Source organism: Oncorhynchus tshawytscha, linkage group LG01, assembly GCF_018296145.1.
Source record: "Oncorhynchus tshawytscha isolate Ot180627B linkage group LG01, Otsh_v2.0, whole genome shotgun sequence".
NCBI lineage: Eukaryota > Metazoa > Chordata > Actinopteri > Salmoniformes > Salmonidae > Oncorhynchus > Oncorhynchus tshawytscha.
This window is the reverse complement of record NC_056429.1, coordinates 70,347,834-70,361,620: the sequence shown is the minus strand read 5'-3', so window position 1 is coordinate 70,361,620 and position 13,787 is coordinate 70,347,834.

Genomic DNA, 13,787 nt, shown 5'->3' with positions numbered 1-13,787 from the left:
AAGCTATAAAGGGAAATAAATGGCTACAGTTTACACTTTTTGTTATTTCATGAAATGTCGTTTTTAGAAGGGGATTTTTTTTTAAGTACCGGGGTAACTATGGCATTGGGCTACACACAAGTGTGTTCAAATCCATTTAATCAGTTTATTCAAAATTCTTTGTGAGGAGTTTTGATGTAAAGTCCCAGCAGTCTTTAAAATTATATTCAGGAGCAAAAGGTTTTCAATAGTTGTGTCTAATTCATTAAAAAAAAAGATTCTTTGGAATATAATATTGGAATGGAATATAAATAATAACATTAAAATAACATTGGAATATAACATTAAATAACAAAAACTTAACTCATTAACTTAGTGTAACATTGATGTGGTAACTCTCTTATGCTCTGCTACTGCACGATTCTAATTTGTACAAACAAAGCTATCCCCAGTCAAATTGAAGCACAACTCATGAGCCCACCTCCTGCACTGCTGGAACACAACTCATGAGCCCACCACCTGCACTGCTGGAACACAACTCATGAGCCCACCACCTGCACTGCTGGAACACAACTCATGAGCCCACCACCTCCTGCACTGCTGGAACACAACTCATGAGCCCACCACCTGCACTGCTGGAAGCCCACAACTGGAACACATGAGCCCACCACCTGCACTGCTGGAACACAACTCATGATCCACCACCTGCACTGCTGGAACACAACTCATGAGCCCACCTCCTGCACTGCTGGAACACAACTCATGAGCCCACCACCTGCACTGCTGGAACACAACTCATGAGCCCACCACCTGCACTGCTGGAACACAACTCATGAGCCCACCTCCTGCACTGCTGGAACACCTGCAGCAAAGCACCCCCACAACATGATGCTGACACCCCCGTGCATCACGGTTGGGATGGTGTTCTTCAGCTTGCAAGCCTCCCCCTTTTTCCTCCAAAGATAATGATGGTCATTATGGCCAAACAGTTCTATTTTTGTTTCATCAGACCAGATTACATTTCTCCAAACAGAACGATCTTTGTCCCCATGGGCGGCAGGTAGCCTAGTGGTTAGTGCGTTGGACTAGTAACTGAAAGGTTGCAAGATTGAATCCATGAGCTGACGAGGTACAAATCTGTTGTTCTGCTGCTGAACAAGGCAGTGAACCCACTGTTCCTCGGCCGTCATTGAAAATAAGAATTTGTTCTTAATTGACATGCCTAGTAAAATAAAAGAAATAAGAAATGTGCAGTTGCAAACCGTAGTCTGGCTTTTTTTATGGAGGTTTTGGAGCAGTGACTTCTTCCTTGAGGAGCGGCCTTTCAGGTTATGTCGATATAGGACTCGTTTTACTGTGGATGTAAATACTTTTGTACCTGTTTCCTCCAGTTTCTTGACAAGGTCATTTGCTGTTGTTCTAGGATTGATTTGCACTTTTCGTGGGCAAAGTATGTTCATCTCTAGGAGACAGAACGCGTCTCCTTCCTGAGCGGTATGACGGCTGCGTGGTCCCATGGTGTTTATACTTGTGTACTATTGTTTGTACAGATGAACACGGAACCTTCAGGCATTTGGAAATTGCTCCCAAGGATGAACCAGACTTGTGGAAGTCTACAATTCATTTTCTGAGGTCTTGGCTGATTTCTTTTGATTTTCCCATCATGTCAAGCAAGGTAGGCTTTGAAATATATCCACAGGTACACCTCCAATTGACTGAATTTATGTCAATTAACCTATCAGAAGCTTATAAAGCCATGACATAATTTTCTGGAATTTTCCAAGCTGTTTAAAGACACAGCCAACTTAGTGTAACTTCTGACCCACTGGAATTGTGATACAGTGAATTGTTGGAAATATTACTTGTGTCATGCACAAAGTAGATGTCCTAACCGACTTGCCAAAACTATAGTTTGTTAATTAACAAGAGATTTGTAGAATAGTTGAAAAACGAGTTTTAATGACACCAACCTAGTGTATGTAAACTTCTGACTTCAACTGTAGCTACATAGCTATCTACATTTTTAAGAGAGAGCTTTTCAATTGGCATCTCCCCCTGTTTTCAGTCACAGGTGGGGACTGGATTAGGTGTGAGTAGTGCAGGTGGTGGGCTCATGAGTTGTGACGACACAGAAGAAAAGTTTTGTTCACCAAGAACAGTGACAGCCAAGGAAAGTGCTGGGGAAATAATTGAGACATATTGTGGTCTTTATCTGAATTACAGGGGGAAGTCACCTCATACAAGTACTAGGGAGTATGGCTAGTCGGCACACTGTCCTTCTCTCAGCACATATCAACGTTGCAGGGTAAATCTAGACTTGGTTTCTTCGTTCGAAATTGATTCAGAAGACCATCCTACTCATGCTAGATTACGTACCCATGCTAGATTACGGAGACGTAATTTATAGATCGGCAGGTAAGGGTGCTCTCGAGTGGGTAGATGTACTTTACCATTCAGCCATTAGATTTGCCACCAATGCTCCTTTAGGACACATCACTGCACTCTATACTCCTCTGTAAACTGGTCATCTCTGTATACTTGTCGCAAGACCCAGTGGTTGATGCTTATATACAGTGGGGCAAAAAAGTATTTAGTCAGTCACCAATTGTGCAAGTTCTCCCACTTAAAAAGATGAGAGAGGCCTGTAATTTTCATCATAGGTTCACTTCAACTATGACAGACAAAATGAGAAAAAAAAATCCAGAAAATCACATTGTATGATTTTTTAATGAATTTATTTGCAAATTATGGTGGAAAATAAGTATTTGGTCACCTACAAACAAGCAAGATTTCTGGCTCTCACAGACCTGTAAATTCTTCTTTAAGAGGCTCCTCTGTCCTCCACTCGTTACCTGTATTAATGGCACCTGTTTGAACTTGTTATCAGTATAAAAGACACCTGTCCACAACCTCAAACAGTCACACTCCAAACTCCACTATGGCCAAGACCAAAGAGCTGTCAAAGGACACCAGAAACAAAATTGTAGACCTGCACCAGGCTGGGAAGACTGAATCTGCAATAGGTAAGCAGCTTGGTTTGAAGAAATCAACTGTGGGAGCAATTATTAGGAAATGGAAGACATACAAGACCACCTATAATCTCCCTCAATCCGGGGGGGAAGATTGTCTGTGCTCAATAATGCTTGTAACATGTTTCGTGCTGCTACAATGTTGTGCTGCTGCCATGTATGTTGTTGACCAGCATCCCGGAGTCGCCTCTTCACTGTTTTTTTTTACACCTTTATTTAATCTTTATTTAACTAGGCAAACACATTCTTATTTTCAATGATGGCCTAGGAACGGTGGGTTAACTGCCTTGTTCAGGGGCAGAAGGACTGATTTTTACCTTGTCATCTCAGGGATTCAATCTTGCAACCTTACGGTTAACTAGTCCAATGCTCTAACCACCTGCCTTACGCGAATGCAGTAAGAAGCCAAGGTAAGTTGCTAGCTAGCATTAAACTTAATCAATCATAATCACTAGTTATAACTACACATGGTTGATGATATTACTAGTTTATCTAGCGTGTCCTGTGTTGCATATAATCGATGCAGTGCGCATTCGCAAAAAATGACTGTCGTTGCTCCAACGTGTACCTAACCATAAACACCAATGCCTTTCTTAAAATCAACACACAGAAGTATATATTTTTAAATCTGCATATTTAGCTAAAAGTTATCCAGGTTAGCAGGCAACATTAACCAGGTGAAATTGTGTCACTTGCGTTCATTGCACGCAGGCATATGAAGGTATATGAAATACAAATGGTATAGAGAGAAATAGTCCTATAATAACTACAACCTAAAACTTCTTACCTGGGAATATTGAAGACTCGTGTTAAAAGGAACCATCAGCTTTCATATGTTCTCATGTTCTGAGCAAGGAACTTAAACGTTAGCTTTCTTACATGGCACATATTGCACTTTTACTTTTCTCTCCAACACTTTGTTTTTGTGTTATTTAAACCAAATTGAACATGTTTCATTATTTATTTGAGGCTAAATTGATTTTATTGATGTATTATATTAAGTTAAAATAAGTGTTCATTCAGTATTGTTCTAATTGTCATTACTACAAATACATTTTTTTAAATCGGCAGATTAATCGGCATGTTTTTTTTTTGTCCTCCAATTACTGGTATCGGTATCGGCGTTGAACAATCATAATCGTCGACCTCTAATTGGAACACAGGAGTGATGGTTGCTGATAATGGGCCTCTGTACGCCTATGTAGATATTCCATTAAAAATCAGCCGTTTCCAGCTACAATAGTCATTTACAACATTAACATGTCTACACTGTATTCCTGATCAATTTGTTGTTATTTTAATGGACACATTTTTTAAAATTTCATTCAAAAACAAGGAAATTTCTAAGTGACCCCAAACGTTTGAATGGTGGTGTATATATGAATATAGGACAAAACACACAACATGACAAGTGAGACAACACTACATAAAGAGAGACCTAAGACAACAACATAGCAAGGCAGCAACGCATGAAAACACAGCATGGTAGCAACACAACATGACAACAACCTGGTAGCAGCACAACATAGTAGCAGCACAAAACATGGTACAAACATTATTTGGCACAGACAACAGCACAAAGGCAATAAGGTAGGGACAACAATACATCACGCAAAGCAGCCACAACTGTTAGTAAGAGTGTCCATGTTTGAGTCTTTGAATGAAGAGACTAAGATAAAACTGTCCAGTTTGAGTGTTTGTTGCAGCTCATACCAGTCGCTAGCCCCCGTCCCCGTAGGAGGCCTTTTGCCTTCTGGTAGGCCGTCATTGTAAATAAGAATTTGTTCTTAACTGGCTTGCCTAGTTAAATAAAGGTTAAATAAAACAATTGAAAATACTACCCTACTGTTGTGTATTCTGTTGCCACTTCTGTTGACAGGGCTCTTTCAGAACTACAATCTGCCTTTTTTGCTTTCCAGATTGCCGTTGTTGAACAGAAATTGGTACTTAATGCAGGTAAAACTAATGACATTTTATTTTCCAAAAAGCTTCAAAATGTATCTGATGAATTATGCATATTGGACGCTGCCCACATTAATCGTGTCCCCGTTTATAAATATCTGGGTATCTGGGTTGACGAAAAGTTTAATATTTCAAAAAGCATATTGATGAGTTAGTTAAAAAGTAAATCATTACAATTGGCTTCCTTTATAGGAAAAGTGCATGCGTTTTGTTAAAAAGCAGAAAACAAATCATTTCGATGATATTACCGGCTATAGATTATGGTGATATCATCTGAATGAGCGGCTGCCGCTATATTGAAACCATAGGTCAGAGTTTATCATAGCGCACTGCACTTTATTACGGGCGACAGGTTCCGTACACATTACTTCTTTCTGTATCAGAAAGTAGTTTGGCTCTTGTGGAAGTCTCGTAGATCGAGGCATTGCACTTGTTTTGTTTCTAAAGCCCTCTTGCACAAATTTCCACCGTACCTTCCTTCATAAGTACGAGCTACCAGACCCTGTCTCAGAGATGGCTAACTCTGGAGATCCCTTCGTTTGCCACTGAGTTAGGTAGATCTGCTTTTAGTTTTCTTGCACCTTACTTGTGGAATGATCTCCAGAACTCTTTTAAGTTGGATGTTTTGTTGTGGGCAGTTAGACCGCTGGTTGATTACCTTTTTTTTTTTTACTGAGGAATGTGTTTGTTTTCATGATCATATTTTGTAAGTTAACTTTATTAAATTCCTTTTAAATATTGTGTTTTTATTGCATTGGAATATGTATGATTGTGTGCAATGAGTATGTGGTGTAAGGGAGTCCTTTTTAATAAGAACGGTCTACGGTGTATTGATATACCATACCTTACGACGTGGAACACGTGTTGCTAAACAGTCATTTCAGTGTAAAATTTTCAGAACGCGTTCCCTATAGAATGTGATTAGACCTACTTATTAATTAATTAAATATTTAATGAGAGGTCTACATATGGGAAATGTTCACCCCAACAACCATGTAAATTACCTCTCCCATTTACACGCCTGGATTAACTGTGAGGTCAAAAATAAAATGACATTATCTAGAAACCGGCACCAAACTGTGACAGATAAACATTGGGCTGTAATTAAAATCTGATGCTTGGTGTTGTGTCACTTCAATCACACTCACCCAATTAGGTCTAATCGTAGGGAAATGGGATAAACCAACAGTTGTGTGTATACAGCAATAGATAGAGGTGAGAATCCTAGGCTTCTGACAACAACTTGCTCTCTCTATCCGCCCATGCTTGTGTTTCTGCCTTGGAACCATAAACTTAGAGCCCTCCAGTCAAGTGTTCTGAGCAAGAGTTCCACCCCAAGCAGTTCTAAATACAATAGTGTTCTGAACCGGCATTCTACATCATACCCACTGGGCACATACTGGTTGAATCTGTGTTTTTTCCACAAAATTTCAATTAAATTACATTGAACCAACGTGGAATTGATGTCTGTGCCCAGTGGGTATAGGCATGCAGCTTTGTGTGGCTTGACTGTTGTTGCTTTTTACTGGCTGACAATTACCCTGGTTGACTGTTCATCTAGGGCATAAGAGGCTAGAGGGAATATCTGTGGTACAAAATATAGTAGCATTTTAAGAAATTATCTACCTACTTGTCACGTTCTGACCTTTATTTCCTTTGTTTTGTATTTATTTAGTATGGTCAGGGCATGAGTTGGGTGGGCAGTCTATGTTTTTTTTTCTAGGTTTTGGGTATTTCTATGTTTCGGCCTAGTATGGTTCTCAATCAGAGGCAGGTGTCATTAGTTGTCTCTGATTGAGAATCATACTTAGGTAGCCTGGGTTTCACTGTGTGTTTGTGGGTGATTGTTCCTGTCTCTGTGTTTGCACCAGATAGGACTGTTTTGGGGTTTTCACGGTTCTTGTTTTTGTATTCAGTTGTTCATGTGTACTATTTCGTATTAAAAGAACCATGGACACTTACCACGCCGCATATTGGTCCTCTGATCCTTTTCACCTCTCCTCTTCGGAAGAGGAGGAGGAAATCCCTTACAGAATCACCCACCACAACAGGACCAAGCGGCGTGGTAATGGGCAACAGCGGCGCAAAGAGGAATGGACATGGGACGATGTATTGGACGGCAAGGGTTGCTACACCTGGGAGGAGATCCTGGCGGGAAAGGATCGCCTTCCATGGGAACAGCTGGAGGCAGCTAGGAGAGCAGAGGCAGCCGGAGAGAGGAGCCGGCAATATGAGGGAACACGGCCGGCAAGGAAGCCCGAGAGGGAGCCCCAAAAATTTATTGGGGGGGCACACAGGAAGTGTGGCAAAGCCAGGTAGGAGACCTGCGCCAACTTCCTTTGCTTACCGGGGGGCGAGAGAGACCGGGCAGGCACCGTGTTATGCTGTGGAGCGCATGGTGTCCCCAGTGCGGGTGCATAGCCCCGGTGCGGTACATACCAGCTCCGCGTATCGGCCGGGCTAGAGTGAGCATTGAGCCAAGTGCCATGAAGCCGGCTCTACGCATCTGGTCCCCAGTGCGTCTCCTTGGGCCGGCTTACATGGCACCAGCCTTGCGCACGGTGTCCCCGGTTCGCCTGCATAGCCCAGTGCGGGCTATTCCACCTCGCCGCAATGGCAGGGCGACCGGGAGCATTCAACCGGGTAAGGTTGGGCAGGCTCGGTGCTCAAGAGCTCCAGTGCGCCTGCACGGTCCGGTCTATACGGTACTACCTCCACACACCAGCCCTCCGGTGGCAGCCCCCCGCACCAGGCTGTCTCTCCGTCTCACCCCTACAGGTGCTCCAGCCTGTCCAGCGCAGCCGGAGTCTCCCGCCTGTTCGGCGCTACCAGAGCTCCCGCCCCTCAGTCCAGAGGCGCAAGAGCCCCTCATTGCAGAGGCGCCAGAGCTCCTTAGTCCAGCGCTGCCAGAGCCTTCCTCTCCAGCGTTGCCGGAGCTTCCCGTCTGCCCAGCGCCATCTGAGCTACCCGTCTCTCCAGCGTTGCCGGAGCTTCCCATCTGCCCAGCGCCATCTGAGCCACCCGTCTGCCCAGCGCCATCTGAGCCACCCGTCTGCCCAGCGCCGCCAGTGCCGCCAGTCAGCCAGGGGCCGCCAGTGCCGCCAGTCAGCCAGGGGCCGCCAGTGCCGCCAGTCAGCCAGGGGCCGCCAGTGCCGCCAGTCAGCCAGGGGCCGCCAGTGCCGCCAGTCAGCCAGGGGCCGCCAGTGCCGCCAGTCAGCCAGGGGCCGCCAGAGCCCCTCAGCCCAGAGGCGCCAGAGCCCCTCAGCCCAGAGGCGCCAGAGCCCCTCAGCCCAGAGGCGCCAGAGCCCCTCAGCCCAGAGGGGCCAGAGCCCCTCAGCCCAGAGGCGCCAGAGCCCCTCAGCCCAGAGGCGCCAGAGCCCCTCAGCCCAGAGGCACCAGAGCCCCTCAGCCCAGAGGCGCCAGAGCCCCTCTGTCCCGAGCTGCCGCCCCTCTGTCCCGAGCAGCCGCCCCTCTGTCCCGAGCAGCCGCCCCTCTGTCCCGAGCAGCCGCCCCTCTGTCCCGAGCAGCTGCACCTCTGTCCCGAGCTGTCCCTCTGTCCCGAGCTGCCCCTCTGTTCAGTGGGGTCATTGAGAGGGGTTGCCATGGTTAGAGAGCCACGGAGGCGGACAATGAGGCGGACTAAGACAATGGTGAAGTGGGGTCCGCGTCCCGCGCCAGAGCCGCCACGGCGGACAGACGCCCACCCAGACCCTCCCCTATAGGTCAAGGTTTTGCGGCCGGAGTCCGCACCTTTGGGGGGGGGGTACTGTCACGTTCTGACCTTTATTTCCATTGTTTTGTATTTATTTAGTATGGTCAGGGCGTGAGTTGGGTGGGCAGTCTATGTTTGTTTTTCTAGGTTTAGGGTATTTCTATGTTTCGGCCTAGTATGGTTCTCAATCAGAGGCAGGTGTCATTAGTTGTCTCTCATTGAGAATCATACTTAGGTAGCCTGGGTTTCACTGTGTGTTTGTGGGTGATTGTTCCTGTCTCTGTGTTTGCACCAGATAGGACTGTTTAGGTTTTCGCACATCAATTGTTTTGTTAGTTATTTCATGTCTAGTTCCTTTATTAAAGAACATGAATAACAACCATGCTGCATTTTGGTCTGCTTCTCCTTCACCACAGGAAAACCCTTACACTACTGATACGCCTACTGTGCGACAACAGTGGCATTTACAGGTTATATGTATAATAAGTGACAACAAAATATATCCTGAGCACATTTGATAAGTTCAATTGTGATGACTTAATAGCCAAAATAGGAAAACCAATCGATACACACTGCTCTAATGACAAAGCTTGCCTTGTGTTAAGCTGACAACAGCTGCACATCCTTGTGGTGGGATAAAATGCCCTGCCCTTATTCTTGAATGCCTGGAGTATCTGACAATAATATCTTTTTTTTTTTTAGGTCTATCCCACATATCTTCAGTGTTCTATTGTATAATATCGTTAATTAGAAGTTAAAGTTGGATGGAAAAATCTTAATCTTTCTTAAGGATATTCTCCAGAACTATGCTCTATGAGCAGAATTATTGTCTTACCTCAATAGGCCTCGAAATCCCTAGTTTGAAAGCGACTGTTTTTTTGGAGGCTGTGCAGCGCCAATTTCCCTACATTTTCCCCCATGTGGGCCAGCCCCCTAGCAATTCGAGTTCAACCAATGATCTTCAGCACCTCGCCATTTGAGTGACAGCTAGCAAGACGCACACCATGCACACACAGCAGAGCGAGAGACAGAGAGCAATGATGCGGTGCACATAACTGCACATAGGTAACGTAGTACGCACATTTTGGGGACCACTTCTGGCTCGTGAGTGCTACTTTGAGAACTACTGGCTAAGAAGTACGCAAAAATACTGGAGAACCTCTTTAATTACTCTGTATGTTGATTAAAGAACCAAGGATTCAGAGAGCACGTTTAGATGCAATCACACCATACAAATCATCATGCTCAAACTGTACATTGATTCATCCATTACATTTTTTTTTATTTGCCTATGTGACGATGTGCCTGTGAGCTCCCACAATTTCTCCCCACACAAACAGACTGATTTATTGCTAAACCTTAGGCATACTGTGGCTATGCTATCACTCAAACTTTACCCACTGGGCACACCAAATCCTTTCAATGTGGATAATTGGGTAATATTTGGTGGAGATGTTGATCAATGAGATTTGATTCTGATTTTATTGGGATCTCTTTTAGTCCTCATTTGGACTAATCTTTCAAGAGTCCTTAAACTTTACAGCCTATATTCACTCACTCAAAAATATTGGTAATATAACTATGTGTTATCACTATGCTTTAAACCATCTAAAAGCACAACCAAATTCCAATCCCAAGAAGATGGCTGCCTAAATATGGTTCCCAATCAGAGACAACGATAAACACCTGCCTCTGATTGAGAACCACTCTAGGCAACCATAGACTTACCTAGACAACTCTACTATACAACTCTACTATACTCCACAATCCCATAACCTACAAAACCCCCAAGACAAAACACACCACATAAATAACCCATGTCACACCCTGGCCTGACCAAAATAATAAAGAAAACACAAAATACTAAGACCAGGGCGTGACAGTATTGCATTAGAACTACATGTAAAACAATTGGATTTGATTTGAAAATCACTGTTAGTTCACGTTTAATAACACTAATCAGGCATTTTATGATAAACAGACAATTTTATGATTAACAGACCTACTCATTTTCTCCTAACAATTCTGGACTCACGGTTCAAGCTAAATAAAATGGTTATTCAATTTTTTTTAACAAGATTTATAAAATATGTCATACATATAAGCATACATAAACCTTTAAAAAGTCCCCCCCTCCCAAAGTCCCATCATCCCCTTCTTCCCTCTCACCTCCTCACCTCTCCTCCACTTCACTCCCTTCCAAAACCCTTCCCCCTCAACCCCTCTCTCGCCTTTTCTCCATTCCACTCCATCCCCCCTCCACATACTGCAAGTCCCTTTGCTCCAGTTGTAGTTCAATGGTTTCCAAAGAGGTCTTTTATGTACCTTTTATGTACCTCCAAGCTCTGGGATCAGCCATACTACCTGGTGGTCAGCAGGTACCATGTCATGTGGGCTTGGCCAGAATAATTTGTTTATTCCATTACGGTGCATTTACTTGACCTGGAAGTTATCCTCCTCCACATCTGTTATGATTCCTGGGTATGGCTCATTGTCGTAGGACACCACACACCACTGAGCAATATGTTGAGAGTGAATGGACTCTGGTCGCCACGGGGTTTCAATGGTGCACACAGATTTTGGAGCCTCAGCAGCTGCTAGAGTTGATTTTGGAGCCTCAGCAGCTTCTAGAGTTTATTCTTTGAACTCAAAGCAGGGACAGGCCATGAACCCCTCATCTTTGGCAGAGACAGGTTATGTCTCTGTACTTGATGTGACCTGGCAACACACTTATCACCTGATGCATCTTCATTGTGCCTTTCACTGGAGTTTTTGGATGATAAAAGCCCACGGCTATAAAGGCTGTCAGCCATGAATTTGAGATTCTCGTGGGTTTTCCATTGGCACGTCTCACGATCAGCTTCCATTGGTGCCACAACCCAAAATGGCCTATAGGTGCAGAACAGTAGGAGATAGAGTCTTGACTTTCTGAGAGAAACTTCCTGTGTAGATTCTCCATTGTTTGTCAGCAACCTTTTTTGCATCTTCTGTTTGTTTCGTGTGACAGTTTGTTTCCTCCCTGTAGTCATGTGACTCACATCATCCCTTCTTGGATACAGCAGTTGCCCAATTTCTCTTCGTCCACACAACGGTCCAAAAATATCCATCCAATCTAGCTCTCTTCTTTGAAGAACCTAGTGTAGTCTGGACGAATCGGAGGCTCTGACCTATGCTGGGAAGAGGATCAGCATCTACCCAGATCTGAGTGCCGAGTTGCTGAAACAGAGGTCAACCTATATCTGGCCCTTCCAGAACACAAGACACACATTTCCCACTGCCAAGGAGAAACACATCAGGCACCACACACAAGGGAACAAGCTGAGAGATCTAGGCTAACCCCAATTTGACTGGCTCAATATTGAGATATCCTATCCATGCACAATCATGCAGCCTCAATTGAGTAAAAGGAACACAGCATTGTACTTCATTATTATTATGTTGCCTATGGTCCAGGACATTTTGACAATGATGACACCACGCCAATGAATGAACAATGGACAATATATTGAAGTGTCATACAGACTGGGTCTGCTTCCTCGTGGGGATACAGTGCAGTGGTGCAAAGTACTTAAGTAAAGTACTACTTAAGTCGTTTTTTGGGGTATTTGTAATTTACTATTTATATTTTTGCCAAATTTTACTTTTACTGCATTCCTAAAACAAATAATGTACTTTTAACTCCATACATTTCCCTTGACACCCAAAAGTAACTGTTACATTTTGATAGAAAAATGGTCCAATTCACACACTTATCAAGAGAACATTCCTGGTCATCCCTACTGCCTCTGATCTGGTGGACTCACTAAACACAAACATTTTTATGTATTTATTTTTTACATATATTTATAACCAAATACTTGTAGACTTTAACTCAAATAGTATTTTATTGGGTCACTTTTTTGTTTTGTTTATGCTACTGATCTAGATTATAGACTGCATTTCTTGCACAATAGCGCCTGTAGCCCCCCTCGTCACCGTCCTCATCAGCCACCGTGGAGAAGGTCCATCAGGGGGGTCTGTTGTTGATTTTGGTGGCTCCCTGTTGGCCCAGACAACCCTGGCTCCCGGAGATTGAGTGGGGGGAGACAGTGGCAGGCAAGGTTCTGACAGATGGGTGTGTCTGGTGGTGGCAAGGACACACCCACATCAAACCACACCCTCTAGCCAACTGACGTTTGGCTTCTGTCATGGCCGCCAACATTTCTTGATCATCAAGCCAAAAAACGAGGCCAAATCAGCAGGTGCAGTTCCCCTTTAAATGTAACAAATTCAACACATTTTTGTCTATGTTGAAATTTGGTTACTTTGATTACATAATCCCATGGTTGATATTTGACCCCCAAAACAACAGTTTCAATGTATTTTCCACAAACTGTAGATTCACTGTCACAATACATTGACAAAATTAGGGTGAAACAATGTTGATTCAACCAGTTTGTACTGGTTGTGGGTAGGCTTTGCCTTGGGTAGGCTTTGCCTTGTACTATTTTGATTGAACACAAACACCTGCCTCTAGGCCTAATGCTGTTGAACTGGCGTCCTAGAATAGCGGGCACATGTCATGTTCACAGCTTCAATAACCATAGGTTGCTAGCCTCTCATTATTTGGTTTCTCTCGTTAAAGGGGTGTTGATTATCAGAAACACTAATGTCAATGCAAATGATAACTTTGTTTTCATTAACGAGTTAAGTATTTGGCCATTGCACTTTTATTGTGCAATAGTATTGCCAATAAATGGGAAACAAAGTGTTTTCCACGCCACTGTTTCCTTGAAAAGCTAAGGAATGGGGCTGGAGAAATGTTACCACTCACAAATTCATAGTTTTAACAATGTTTTGAGGCTATACAGTGTTTGCTTATATTTACTTTGTTTAAAAACATTAGAGTATAATAAGCTTACATTGACCCCTTCACTCAAGGACAACTGCTTGTAGCTCTGCCATAGGCATACTAATGTGTGAGTTTGGGGATTTTGCCATGCGTTTGAAGCATTTTGCATTCGTCCTCAAGTCAGTTTATTATTTTGTCAAATATCTTTCATAATTCTGGTCATCTGTATCTCTTTGTACCTGAACCTCTGACTCATCTCACCTTTTGCTAATCC